A 12,754-nucleotide genomic window follows, 5' to 3' on the forward strand; every position below is an offset into this window, starting at 1 on the left:
TCATTGTCAAAGGACTGGCTGGCTCAGTGAAGTGGTTGCCTACTTTTGCTTGACACTGCAAGTCCAAATCTCCAACCAACTCTGCCAGTTTTGGCACAGAGTTTGGGGCCATAGAGTAGTCACATGATTGGCCACATGGTGGCACTACAGGAAAGGAAGTGAATAGATGCATAGACAGTTTTTATATTTCCAGAATGATTATGCAGTGCGTGCTTTATTCATAATCATAGCACGAATTAACCAAAAAATACCATCAGACCACTTTATCATGACAAAACCTCAATTTTTATTATTTTGAATGAACTAATAACAATTCTAGACATAGAGCAGTATCACTTCCTATCACAAACTACTCAAATTAGATTTAGAATAGATATGATTGCACTGGAGAGACACCCTCATTTGGTTGTTCATATGGCGTTATGGGATCCATTGTTGATCTGTGTTGGATTATCTAGCCAGGGCCAGACCCACCATGTTCTGGGCTCTGCTGAAGATGGAATAGTACTGTCGGATGAAGATGTCACCCAGAATCCACAGGTCGGAGCTACTAGACTGGAGACCGGTACGGCAGCCATAGTAGGTGGACTGTACCGGTGGCAGAGAGAGAGAGAACTTGTCAAAACAATGTTACGATCACTTCAAGGCTCCCTAAGATCTACCACAGACACACACACACACACACACACACCTGGCGGACGTAGGTGGAGGCTGGGAGAGTGAAGGCCTGTCCGTGGATGTGGAAGACCATCGATGGCATGTTGTTGATGTTGTTACAGTTCACCACATTCTGAAAAAGAGAGAGAGACAAATAGAGAGAGGAGAGAGAGGTGTGAGAGGAGAGAGAGACGATGAATTAAACAGCGTTTGCTTTGTGAGGTAGACTGTGTGAGTTCTTTTCTGGTTCTTGTTGAGTTATGTCAGTAGTGGTGATGGGAACACATCATCAACACAACGTTATGCCTGGTTCTTTGTGACACATCACCAAAACAATATTACATGACTTACGTCTCCGTTGGCGGAGTGGGCTCCCACAGCACGGGCCATGCTGGAGATGTCGGCCTGAGGTCCCACAATATTAGAGGTGCCGGTGTCCACGATGGCCTGGCAGCCGCCGTTACAGGCCACAATCTGGCCGTTCACAGTCACACTGCAATGGACACACAGATATACACAGATCAGGAAGAGATGGCTGCTTGAGAACTGTACTCAACCACTTCATCTACCAGTTACATAGGATTATATAACCCATTAATAACCATTTATAACCCTAGAAAACGTACTGTAACTGCAACAGTACCTGTCGACGGTGATCTGCCAGTACATCTGAGAGGACAGGGGGATCCATGCGATCTGGCCGGAGTAGTGGTTGGTGTCAACGCCTCCGAAGGTCACCATGCTACCTACCGCAGAGTTACTGGAGATGGACGACAACAGAGAGCGAGAGGGAGAGAGAGGAGGTGAGGGGAGAGAGAGGGAGAGAGAGAGAGAGAGAGAGAGAGAGAGAGAGAGAGAGAGAGAGAGAGAGAAAGAGAGAGAGAGAAGTTGTGTCAGTTCATATTTCCATGTCTGCCAAGCCATGATGGTTTGCAGGAGCCATGTAGCTCTGGTCAACAGTAGTGCACTATACAGGCAATAGGGTTCCATTTCAGAAATAGCCCTGGTTCACCTCCACTCTGACCACTCACCGAGTCAGGTAGACAGAGAACATGTCCTGGTTGACGAGATGCTGGGTCATCATGTTGTCAAAGACTGGTGTGGCCTGAGAGGCAGCCAGGCGGGGGTAAGCCAGACCCAGGATACCATCAGCCTTCATATGAGCCATGAAGGGAGCCTCCGATTGACTCAGCCCAAAGATCTGGTTCTTCACAGGGATCCCACCCACCTACAGAGGACCAAGAAGAGGAGGATAATATTTGAGATAGTACTGAAAGCTACACAATGTTTCCAGTCCTCATGTTGTTGTGTTGAATTCTGTTCCTTACCACAACGGTGTCGAAGCCCTCGAAGCCAGTCATACTGCCAGTACCGTATTGGATGGACAGGCTCTTCCCAGCATTCTTGAAGGTAGAGGACAAACCAGGGTTGAACCTGTTGTGGTTGGCTGGAAGGAGGGGAGACACGATTAGCCTGGCAGTGTTTGTGTGTGTGTGTGTGTTGTGTGTGTGTGTGTGTGTGGGTGTGTGTGTGTGTGTGTGTTTGGGATGTTGTGTGTGTGTGTTGTGTTGTGTGTGTGTGTGTGTTTGCGTGTGTGTGTTACAAACCGCAAGCTGCGCTGCTGCAGTAGACGGAGGGAATCCACAGGTTGGATGATCCAGTGTCAAAGATGACAGTGAAGGACTGAGGTGGAGTTCCAATGGAGATCACTCCAAAGTACGCCAACTAGAGAAGATCAAATAATGAACTAAATATTTGTATAATAAATACCTCCCCCTACAAAGTACGCCAACTAGAGAAGATCAAATAATGAACTAAATATTTGTATAATAAATACCTCCCCTACAAAGTACGCCAACTAGAGAAGATCAAATAATGAACTAAATATTTGTATTGAAAAATACCTCCCCCTACAAAGTACGCCAACTGGAGAAGATCAAATAATGAACTAAATATTTGTATTAAAAAATACCTCCCCCTACAAAGTACGCCAACTAGAGAAGATCAAATAATGAACTATAATCATTTGTATTAATAAATACCTCCCCCAACCCTATGATATTATAAGAATTAGCTGAATTACACCAGAATACCTATAGGTCATCAGTAATCGAATTGTTGATTTCAAACTAAAGTTTTCCTGGTGGATCAATAATTCATTTAGGAGGAAGAGGCCAAAGACGTGCTTCAGCCTTCTCTGCTGCCTTACATAGTGGAACGTGTTAAGTGCTGTCCATTCTCATGCTTACATCAGCGTCGTTGGTCATCTGCTCGCTGGAGACATATAGGCTCTGGTCGTCAAACCTGGTGGGGTTGAAAGGGAACTTCCCTCTGTACTCATTCCACAGACCCTGCTCCTCCAGGCTCTCCCTGGCACTCTTCCCCTTGATCAGCGGCACCCTGTGGAGGAGGACAAAGTCTATTTGGGCTAGCAGCTCAGGTCCAGCAGGTTTCTGGTCAAAGGTCCAAGACCTTCTGGTCAAACCATTGTAATAAACGTTATGGCAGCATAGGCTAAACAACTGTGTGTGACTATTCAAATCATTCACTCATTTCGGGGTATTACACTTTTCACTGCCTTCTGATCTGTTGCGTAATGTAAATATAGGAGAATAGCAGGAGAATAGCAGGAGAATAGCAGGAGAATAGCAGGAGAACAGCAGGAGAACAGCAGGAGTACAGCAGGAGAATAGCAGGAGAATAGCAGGAGTATAGCAGGAGTACAGCAGGAGAATAGCAGGAGTATAGCAGGAGTACATAGTAGGAGTACAGCAGGAGTACAGCAGGAGAATAGCAGGAGAATAGCAGGAGAATAGCAGGAGAATAGCAGGAGAATAGCAGAGATAGCAGGAGAATAGCAGGAGAATAGCAGGAGAATAGCAGAGTATAGCAGGAGAATAGCAGGAGTACAGCAGGAATAGCAGGAGTACAGCAGGAGAAACAGCAGGAGAAGAGGATTAACAGGAGTACTGGATGATGCATTCGGAGTGCCACCACCGCACACAGAACGACAGCTCCGTCACATGATGATGTCTGGTCTCCTCAGCAGTCAACTCTAGAACTCGTTCACTCAGTAAAGAAGCAATTCGTCAATCAAACCATCAAACGTAATGTATCGCAATTCTTTGCTCAGCGCAAACCAGGCGAGGTAGAGACCTTGAGAGGAACCAGACTCACCTGTAGATGCCTGTGGATGAGTGATCTGAGACGTGTGTGTTGTCTTATATACAGACGGTCCACGGTTCTAACTCTGCGTTCTTTATCGCCACGATAAGAGAGTATCCACCTGCCATGATAAGTAATGGTGAAATAATGGACGACCTCGAGACAATGTCAATCTGACGCCAACCTGTACAGTATGTTGGTTCCAACGGCTACATTACAGTAATGTGTGTATACTGTTGAAAAGTGCCAGTTCTAATCATGTAATGGCTAACCTGCCAGACTTCTCTCTCTAGGATATGAGATGACTTGGTGTAGACTCAGTGATATAAAGTAAAGGTCCCCACTTGCAAATACCTCCTATCAACACACTTTTCCCTCACACGGTTTACTTTATTAACTAACATGGGATTAGGTGATTATTTAAAGATGAATGTCACTATATGTTTCAAATAGAAAACATAATGGACATTCAACACAAAACACAACGTTACTTCTGGGCCAAGTGGCCATATGTCTTCATTGATCATCAAGAAAATATATGTCCTTTGAGATAAAAAAAAATAATCCTATTTAAATATTTTATTACACAATAGATACACAATAAGTAAAATGTAAACAACCCAACCCCCAGAATACGTACAGGTGAAGTCAGAAGTTTACATACAAATACATTTAAACTCAGTTTTTCACAATTCCTGACATTTCATCCTAGTAAAATTCCCTGTTTTAGGTCAGTTAGGATCACCACTTTATTCTAAGAATGTGAAATGTCAGAATAATATTAGAGATAATTATTTATTTCAGCTTTTATTTCTTTCATCACATTCTAGTGGGTCAGAAGTTTACATATACTAATTGAGTGTATTTGGTAGCATCGCCTTTAAATTGTTTAACTTGGGTCAAACGTTTCAGGTAGCCTTCCACATTTAGAAAATCTGAGATGACAGGGTGATTAACAAAAGGCTAAGCTGTGTCTCAATATATTTAACTTGTGATTTTCATGAATAGGAATATTTTCTAGGAATATTTATGTTCGTTGCGTAATGCTAATTAGTGTCAGACGATGATTACACTCCCGGACCCGGGATGGGGAGTCACTAGAGGTTAAATTGTTTAACTTGGGTTAAATGTTTCAGGTAGCCTTCCACAAGCTTCCCACAATAAATTGGGTGAATTTTGGCCCATTCCTCCTGACAGAGTAACTGAGTCAGGTTTGTTGGCCTCCGTGCTTGCAAAAGCTTTTTCAGTTCTACCCACATATTTCCCATAGGATTGAGGTCAGGGCTTTGTGAAGGCCATTCTAATACCTTGACTTTGTTGTCCTTTTTGCCACAACTTTGGAAGAATGCTTGGGGTCATTGTCCATTTGTAAGACCCATTTGTGACCAGGCTTTAACTTCCTGACTGATGTCTTGAGATGTTGCTTCAACATATCACATAATTATTTTTCTCCATGATGTCATCTATTTTGTGAAGTGCACCAGTCCCTCCTGCAGCAAAGCACCCCCACAACATGATGCTGCCACCCCGTGATTCACGGTTGGGATGGTATTATTTGGCTTGCAAGCCTCCCCCTTTTCCTCCAAACACAACAATGGTCATTATGGCCAAACAGTTATATTTTTGTTTCATAAGACCAGACGACATTTCTCCAAAAACTTCAATCTTCGTCCCCATGTGCAGTTGCCAACTGTAGTCTGGCTTTTTTATGGCTGTTTCGGAGCAGTGGCTCCTTCCTTGCTGAGCTGCCTTTCAGGTTATGTCGATATAGGACTCGTTTTACTGTGGATATAGATACTTTTGTACCTGTTTCCTCCAGTATCTTCACAAGGTCCTTTGCTGTTGTTCTGGGATTGACTTGAACTTTTCGCACCAAAGTACGTTCCTCTCTAGGAGGTAGAACGTGACTCCTTCCTGAGCGGTATGACGGCTGTGTGGTCCCATGGTGTTTATACTTGCGTACTATTGTTTGTACAGATGAACGTGGTACCTTCAGTCATTTGGAAATTGCTCCCAAGGATGAACCAGACTTGTGGAGGTCTACATTTCTTTTCTGAGGTCTTGGCTGATTTCTTTTGATTTTCCCATGATATCAAGCAAAGAGGCACTGAGTGTGAAGGTAGGCCTTGAAATACATCCACAGGTACACCTCCAATTGACTCAAATTATGTCAATTAGCCTATCAGAAACTTCTAAAGCCATGACATCCTTTTATGGAATTTTCCAAGCTGTTTAAAGGAACAGTCAACTTAGTCCCTGTAAATTTCTGACCCACTGGAATTGTGATACAGTGAATTATAAGTGAAATAATCTGTCTGTAAACAATTTTTTGGAAAAATTACTTGTGTCATGCACAAAGTAGATGTCCTAACCGACTTGCCAAATCAATATATATTTTGATGACAAGTCTTGGCATTCTCTCAACCAGCTTCATGAGGTCACCTGGAATGCATTTCAAATAACACGTGTGCCTTGTAAAAAGTTAATTTGTGGAATTTCTTTCCTTCTTAGTGCGTTTCAGCCAATCAGTTGTAGTGTGACAAGGTAGGGGTGGTATACAGAAGATAGCCCTACTTGGTAAAAGACCAAGTCCATATTATGGCAAGAACAGCTCAAATAAGCAAAGAGAAATGACGGTCCATCATTACTGAAAGACATGAAGGTCAGTCAATCTGGAAAATGTCAAGAACGTTTGAAGTTTCTTCAAGTGCAATCACAAAACCATCAAGCGCTATGATGAAACTGGCTATCATGAGGACCGGCACAGGAATGGAAGACCCAGAGTTTCCTCTGCTGCAGAGGATATGTTCATTAGAGTTAACTGCACCTCAGGTTACAGCCCAAATAAATGCTTCAAAGTGTTCAAGTCACAAACACTTCTCAACATCAACTCTTCAGAGGAGACTGCATGAATCAGGCCTTCGTGGTCGAATTGCTGCAAAGAAACCACTACTAAAGGACACCAATAAGAAAACAATCATCTGTACTTAGTGGGACAACAATTTGTTTTCAACAGAACAATGATCCAACACACCTCTAGGCTGTGTAAGGGCTATTTGACCAAGAAGGAGAGTGATGGAGTGCTGCATCAGAGGACCTGGCCCCCACAATCACCCGACCTCAACCCATTTGAGATGGTTTGGGATGAGTTTAACTGCAGAGTGAAGGAAAAGCAGCCAACAAGTGCTCAGCATATGTGGGAACTCCTTCAATACTGTTGGAAAAGCATTCCAGGTGAAGCTGGTTGAGATAAAGCCAAGAGGGTGCAAAGCTGTCATCAAGGCAAGGGTGGCTACTATTTGTTGAACACTTCTTTGGTTACTACATGATTTCATATGTCTAATTTCAGAGTTTTTATTTCTTCACAATTATTCTACAATGTAGAAATAGTACAAATAAAATAAAAACTTGAATAAGTAGGTGTGTCCAGACTGCTGCGCTGCAATGTATGCAGAATTTCTAGTACAGAAGCACTAGTAAATAGTTTAAAAAATCTCATCATACATATGTAGAATTTCAAACGCAGAAGCATAAAAAATAGGTAAACAACAGTGGGAAAAGTTGTATCTTACATAGTACACACTTCATATCTTAGTGGAATCTAAAGGTTCATAGCACTATATACACATAGTAGTAGGCACTTGAATCTATGCAGTCTCTCTCTTCGATTTTCTCTCACTCTCTCAATCTCTGTCTGTCTCAGGGGCCCTCTGAAATCCCAGGTTTGCCCTACACTTTGCTCCAGGGCCTTCATGTTGATCACTTCCACCTCCACTAGAAGCCTGGGGGCGATGAGCTGTATCAGCTGAGTGAGAGCTCCCTGAGTGTCTGCCTGATGTCTAGAACTGGCTGGCTCCAGGACACTGGAAGGCCTGGTGCCCATGCCCAGGCCAGAGCTCCTGTGCTTGCTGCCTCAGCATAGGTGTTCCCTGAGTGGGTGGGGGTGAGGTTGAGAAAGACAGACTCGGAGGAGGAGCTGCACTGCGAAGGGAGGGAGGATTGATTGATGGAGGGAGGGAGGGCAGGAGAGAGGGGGTAATGGGTTTACAAGAATGGGGAGGAGAGAGGAAGAGAGTTAGATGATCAATGTCAAGAATAAAACTAGAAATATAAACGGCACAGCATATGTTCATTGCAGGAAATATGTTGGGAGCATATAGTCAAGGCCAGATACTGTATGTCAGAGCTTAGGTCTGGAGTGTAGTGGTCAGGCAGGTCTTACGTGTGACTGAGAAGTGTTCCCGGGAGTAGTAAAGCACTGTCTGATGTTGAGGGACTGTCGGACACTCCTGTGTCTGCTGCCATAGACCTCGGCAGGTCCTCCTCAAAACACCATGGAGACAACAGAACTGTTTTAGGTGTTTTCACACACACGTCAGACAGGGTTAGGACCTTGGCTTGCAGTTGTGACTGTGGCTGTAGCTGGGGTCTGAGGCAGGTCAGACAGGGATGGACCCACACATGCAGGGGGAGGGGGGAGGGAGTTAGAGGTAGGGGGGTTGGGGTGGGAGGAGGGTGAGGCGTAGGCTTCATCAGAGCTGTTATCTAGGAGGCAGACGGAAGGACCCAGGGATGAGGCCAAGGCATGGCTGTGGCAAGACGTCTGGGCTGGGGTGTAGAACAGGAGGTCTGATCGAGGTCCACACCACCACATGCTGCACGTATCACGACCCAGGACACACACACAAATAGGTATTGTCGTGTTACCTATTTGGAAACTAGTACCTAATGCCTCCAGTCTTCTGACTTCCTGTGTTCCAGTAGGCAGGAATATGAGACAAAGTAGTCTGGCAACGGCTACAGCATTTACCTGTGTTGCAGGTCTCCAGGTGAAACAGGTCCAGACCACAACATTGAACGCTCACTCACCTTCCCTCTGAGGGTGGCGTAAGCTGTTTTTAGTCACCTGCATAGAATAGATCTTGCTTCTGCCCTTCACTCCTACTCAGGGCTGTAAATTGTGTGTGTGTGTGTGTGTGTGTGTGTGTGTGTGTGTGTGTGTGTGTGTGTGTGTGTGTGTGTGTGTGTGTGTGTGTGTGTGTGTGTGTGTGTGTGTGTGTGTGTGCGAAAGAAGCGCATGCTTGTGTGTGTGTGTGTGTATACTGGCCTTGTCTCAGGATGGTAAGTTGGTGGTTGAAGATATCCTCTAGTTGTGTGGGGGCTGTGCTTTGGCAAAGTTTGGGTGGGGTTATATCCTTCCTGTTTGGCCCTATCCGGGGTATCATCGGATGGGGCCACAGTGTCTCCTGACCCCTCCTGTCTCAGCCTCCAGTATTTATGCTGCAGTAGTTTATGTGTCGGGGGGCAAGGGTCAGTTTGTTATATCTGGAGTACTTCTCCTGTCTTATCTGGTGTCCGGTGTGAATTTAAGTATGCTCTCTCTAATTCTCTCTTTCTCTCTTTCTCTCGGAGGACCTGAGCCCTAGGACCATGCCTCAGGACTACCTGGCATGATGAATCCTTCCACCCGGCACAGCCAGAAAAAGACTAGCCACCCCTCATAGCCTGGTTCCTCTCTAGGTTTCTTCCTAGGTTTTGGCCTTTGTGGAGTTTTCCTAGCCACCATGCTTCTACACCTGCATTGCTTGCTGTTTGGGGTTTTAGGTTGGGTTTCTGTACAGCACTTTGAGATATCAGCTCATGTACAAAGGCCTATATAATTAAATTTGATTTGATTTTGGTGTGTGTGTGTGTGTGTGTGTGTGTGTGTGTGTGTGTGTGTGTGTGTGTGTGTGTGTGTGTGTGTGTGTGTGTGTGTGTGTGTGTGTGTGTGTGTGTGTGTGTGTGTGTGTGTGTGTGTGTGTGTCTTTAGCATTCCAGACATCATAGGAATGGTGAGAGACATCTCCATAGCAGCGGGACCTAATTTCAGCACTTCTCCTCCCTTCCCTCTCCTTTTCTCCATCTCCTTGAATATATATTATTTGATTTATTTTGTGCAATAACTTCTGACTTTAACTGTCAAATCACTGAAACCTGCTCTCTGCGCCTGATTCCACCCACCTTAGTACATGCAGTGAAAGAATCCCGACACCACCATGGAATCAGCAGGAGCAGCCACGTCTCCTCTCCCATCGATGGAAAGAGGTTCCGTCCATCACACCAGAGTGATTCACAGGATTGGTTCTGCCATGGACCAAATGATGGAGAGGATGGATCGATGGGAGAGGAGTGGCCTTCCCACCTCATCTCCAGCAACCCCTTCTTCAGCACCTCCTGTTCCTGCGACCACCATCTGGCTCCGGGGCTCTTCGGCTGGCGCTCCCACGGGAGTATGACGGGACGGCGGCTGGGTGCCAGGGTTTCCTGCTTCAACTAGAACTATACCTGGCTACCGTGCGTCCTGCTCCCTCCGGAGAGAGAGAGCGTGGCCGCCCTCGTCTCCCCTGTTTGACTGGGCGAGCCCTCGAGTGGGCCCAGCGCAGTGTGGAGTGGTCCGGACTCGGCGAGGATGATTACACAGAGTTCACCCGCCGATTCCGAGCTGTTTTTGACCATCCACCAGAGGGTCGGGCGGTGGGTGAATGGCTGTTCCACCTGCGTCAGGAGACGAGGAGCGTACAGGACTTTGCTCTGGAGTTCAGGACCTTGGCCGCAGGAGCAGGATGGAACGACAGGGCCTTGATCGACCATTTCAGATGCAGTCTCAGGGAGGACGTCCGCAGGAGCTGGCATGTCGGGACACAACATTCACACTGGAGGAAATCAACATTGACTTGGCTATCCGTCTCAACAACCTGCTGGCTGCCCACGCATGCGTTCGGATCAGGGGCCTGTGCGTTTCCACTTCCCAGCCATCCTGCCCCTGAGTTAAGGCTAGGGATTCCCTTGGTGTCGTTAGACCTACCTTTCCCGTGCACTCCTTAGATAGCCAACCATTAGGGTCAGGAGTAGTTAGGGAGGCTACGGTGCCGCTGGACATGGTAACGCAGGGGGGATCATCAGGAGCAGATTAGTCTGTTCCTTATAGATTCACCTGGGTTTCCAGGTGGTGTTGAGGGTTCCCTGGTTAGCTAAACACAACCGGTGATTTCCTGGCGACAGGGGCTCTTGAGTGGGTGGTCAGGAGGAGTGTGCAGGTAGGTGTATAGGGTTGCCGTTGGTGCGACTACGGTGGAGAGTCAGACCAAGTTTCCACCATGCGATTCCCTCTGAATATGCCGATTTGGCTATCGCCTTCAGTAAAAGAGGCGACCCAATTACCACCCCATCGTCGAGAGGACTGCGTGATTAACCTTCTGGAGAACGCTGCACTTCCTAGGAGTCAGGTGTATCCATTGTTCCAGGAGGAGACGGTAGCGATGGATACATATGTTGCTGAATCACTGGGACAGGGGTACATTCGGCGCCTCCGTATCACCCGTCTCCTCGAGCTTCTTTTTGTGAAGAAGGATGGAGGTCTGCGTCCGTGCGTTGATTATAGAGGTCTAAATTCCATCACAGTGGGGTTTAGTTACCCACTACCTCTCATCGCTACTGACGATGGAATCATTTCACGGGCGCGCTCTTCACAAAACTGGACCTGAGGAGCGCGTATAATCTGGTGCGTATCCGGGGAGATGGGGGAAAGCATTTAGTACTACATCTGGTCACTATGAGTACGCGTCATGCCATACGGGTTGAAGAATGCTCAAGTAGTCTTCCAATCCTTCGTAGATGAGATTCTCCGAGACCTGCTCGGGCAGGGAGTGGTAGTGTATATCGATGACATCTTGATCTATTCTGCCACGCGCAGCGCATGTGTCTCTGGTGCGTAAGGTACGGGGCTGAACTGCAGGATTATGACCTGTATTGCAAGAGCGGAGAAATGTGAGTTTTCAAACAGTCCGTTTCCTTCCTGGGTATGTCTCCACCTCCGGGGTGGTGATGGAGGATGACCTGCGTTACAGCCGTACGTAATTGGCGCGACTCCGACCACGGTGAAAAGAAGTGCAGCGGTTTTTAGGGTTTGCCAATTACTACAGGAGGTTTATCCGGGGTTTTGGTCAGGTGGCTGCTCCCATCACCTCACTGCTGAAGGGAGGACCGGTGCGCTTGCGTTGGTCAGCAGAGCGGTCAGGCTTTCAGTCGTTTGAAGGAGCTGTTCACCAATGCGCCCGTCGTGGAGCATCCAGACCCCTCTTTTGCATTCATAGTGGAGGTGGATGCGTCCGAGGCTGGGGTTGGAGCCGTGCTGTCCCAGCGCTCGGGCGCTGCCACCCAAGCTCCGTCGTCTGGTGCCTTCTTTTCCGAGCAAGCTCAGCCCAGTGGAGCAAAACTATGATTAGGGGACCGGGAGTTGTTAGCTGTCGTCAGGGCTCTGAAGGTGTGGGGACATTGGCTTGAGGGGGCTAAACACCACTTTTCTCATCTGGACTGACCATCGTAATCTCAAGTATTTCCGGGCAGCTAGGAGACTAAATCCACGTCCAGGCTAGATGGGCCATGTTTTTTACCAGGTTCCGGTTTACCCTCTCCTTACCGGCCAGGCTCCCAAAACACGCAAGCCGACGCTCTGTCCTGCCTCTATGATACCAAGGAGCGGTCCGTTGAGGCCAACTCCCATCATTTCCTGTCATGTCTCGTGGCACCGGTGGTATGGGAGGTGGATGCGGAGATAGAGGAGGCGTCACGGTCAGAGCCGCCCCGCAAACCGTCAGTGGGTGACTCAGTACGTGCCCGAGGGGGTCCGGGACAAGCTGATCCGGTGGGCTCTACTCTCCCTCCTCGGGTCATGCGGGCATCAAGAGGACAGTGCTGAGTCTGAGAGGGAGATACTGGTGGTCCACGCTAGCTAAAGACGTGAGATTTTATGTCTCCTCCTGCTCTGCTCAGTGTGTGCTCAGAGCAAGGATTTTCTTACCGACCTTCCCCCGTCCCCGGAAGTACTACGATCGTGGTCGTTGTGGATCGGTTTTCTAAGTCCTGTTGTCTCATCCCGTTGCCCGGTCTC

At 47.2% G+C, this 12,754-nt stretch overlaps 1 pseudogene; it reads right to left on the reverse strand.

Moving 5' to 3' along the window:
- Positions 1–450: 450 nt before the first annotated feature.
- Positions 451–7,705, reverse strand: LOC135537397 (pepsin A-like; annotated as a pseudogene).
- Positions 7,706–12,754: the final 5,049 nt, after the last annotated feature.

This window comes from Oncorhynchus masou, unplaced genomic scaffold (assembly GCF_036934945.1).
Source record: "Oncorhynchus masou masou isolate Uvic2021 unplaced genomic scaffold, UVic_Omas_1.1 unplaced_scaffold_7656, whole genome shotgun sequence".
NCBI classification, from domain to species: domain Eukaryota; kingdom Metazoa; phylum Chordata; class Actinopteri; order Salmoniformes; family Salmonidae; genus Oncorhynchus; species Oncorhynchus masou.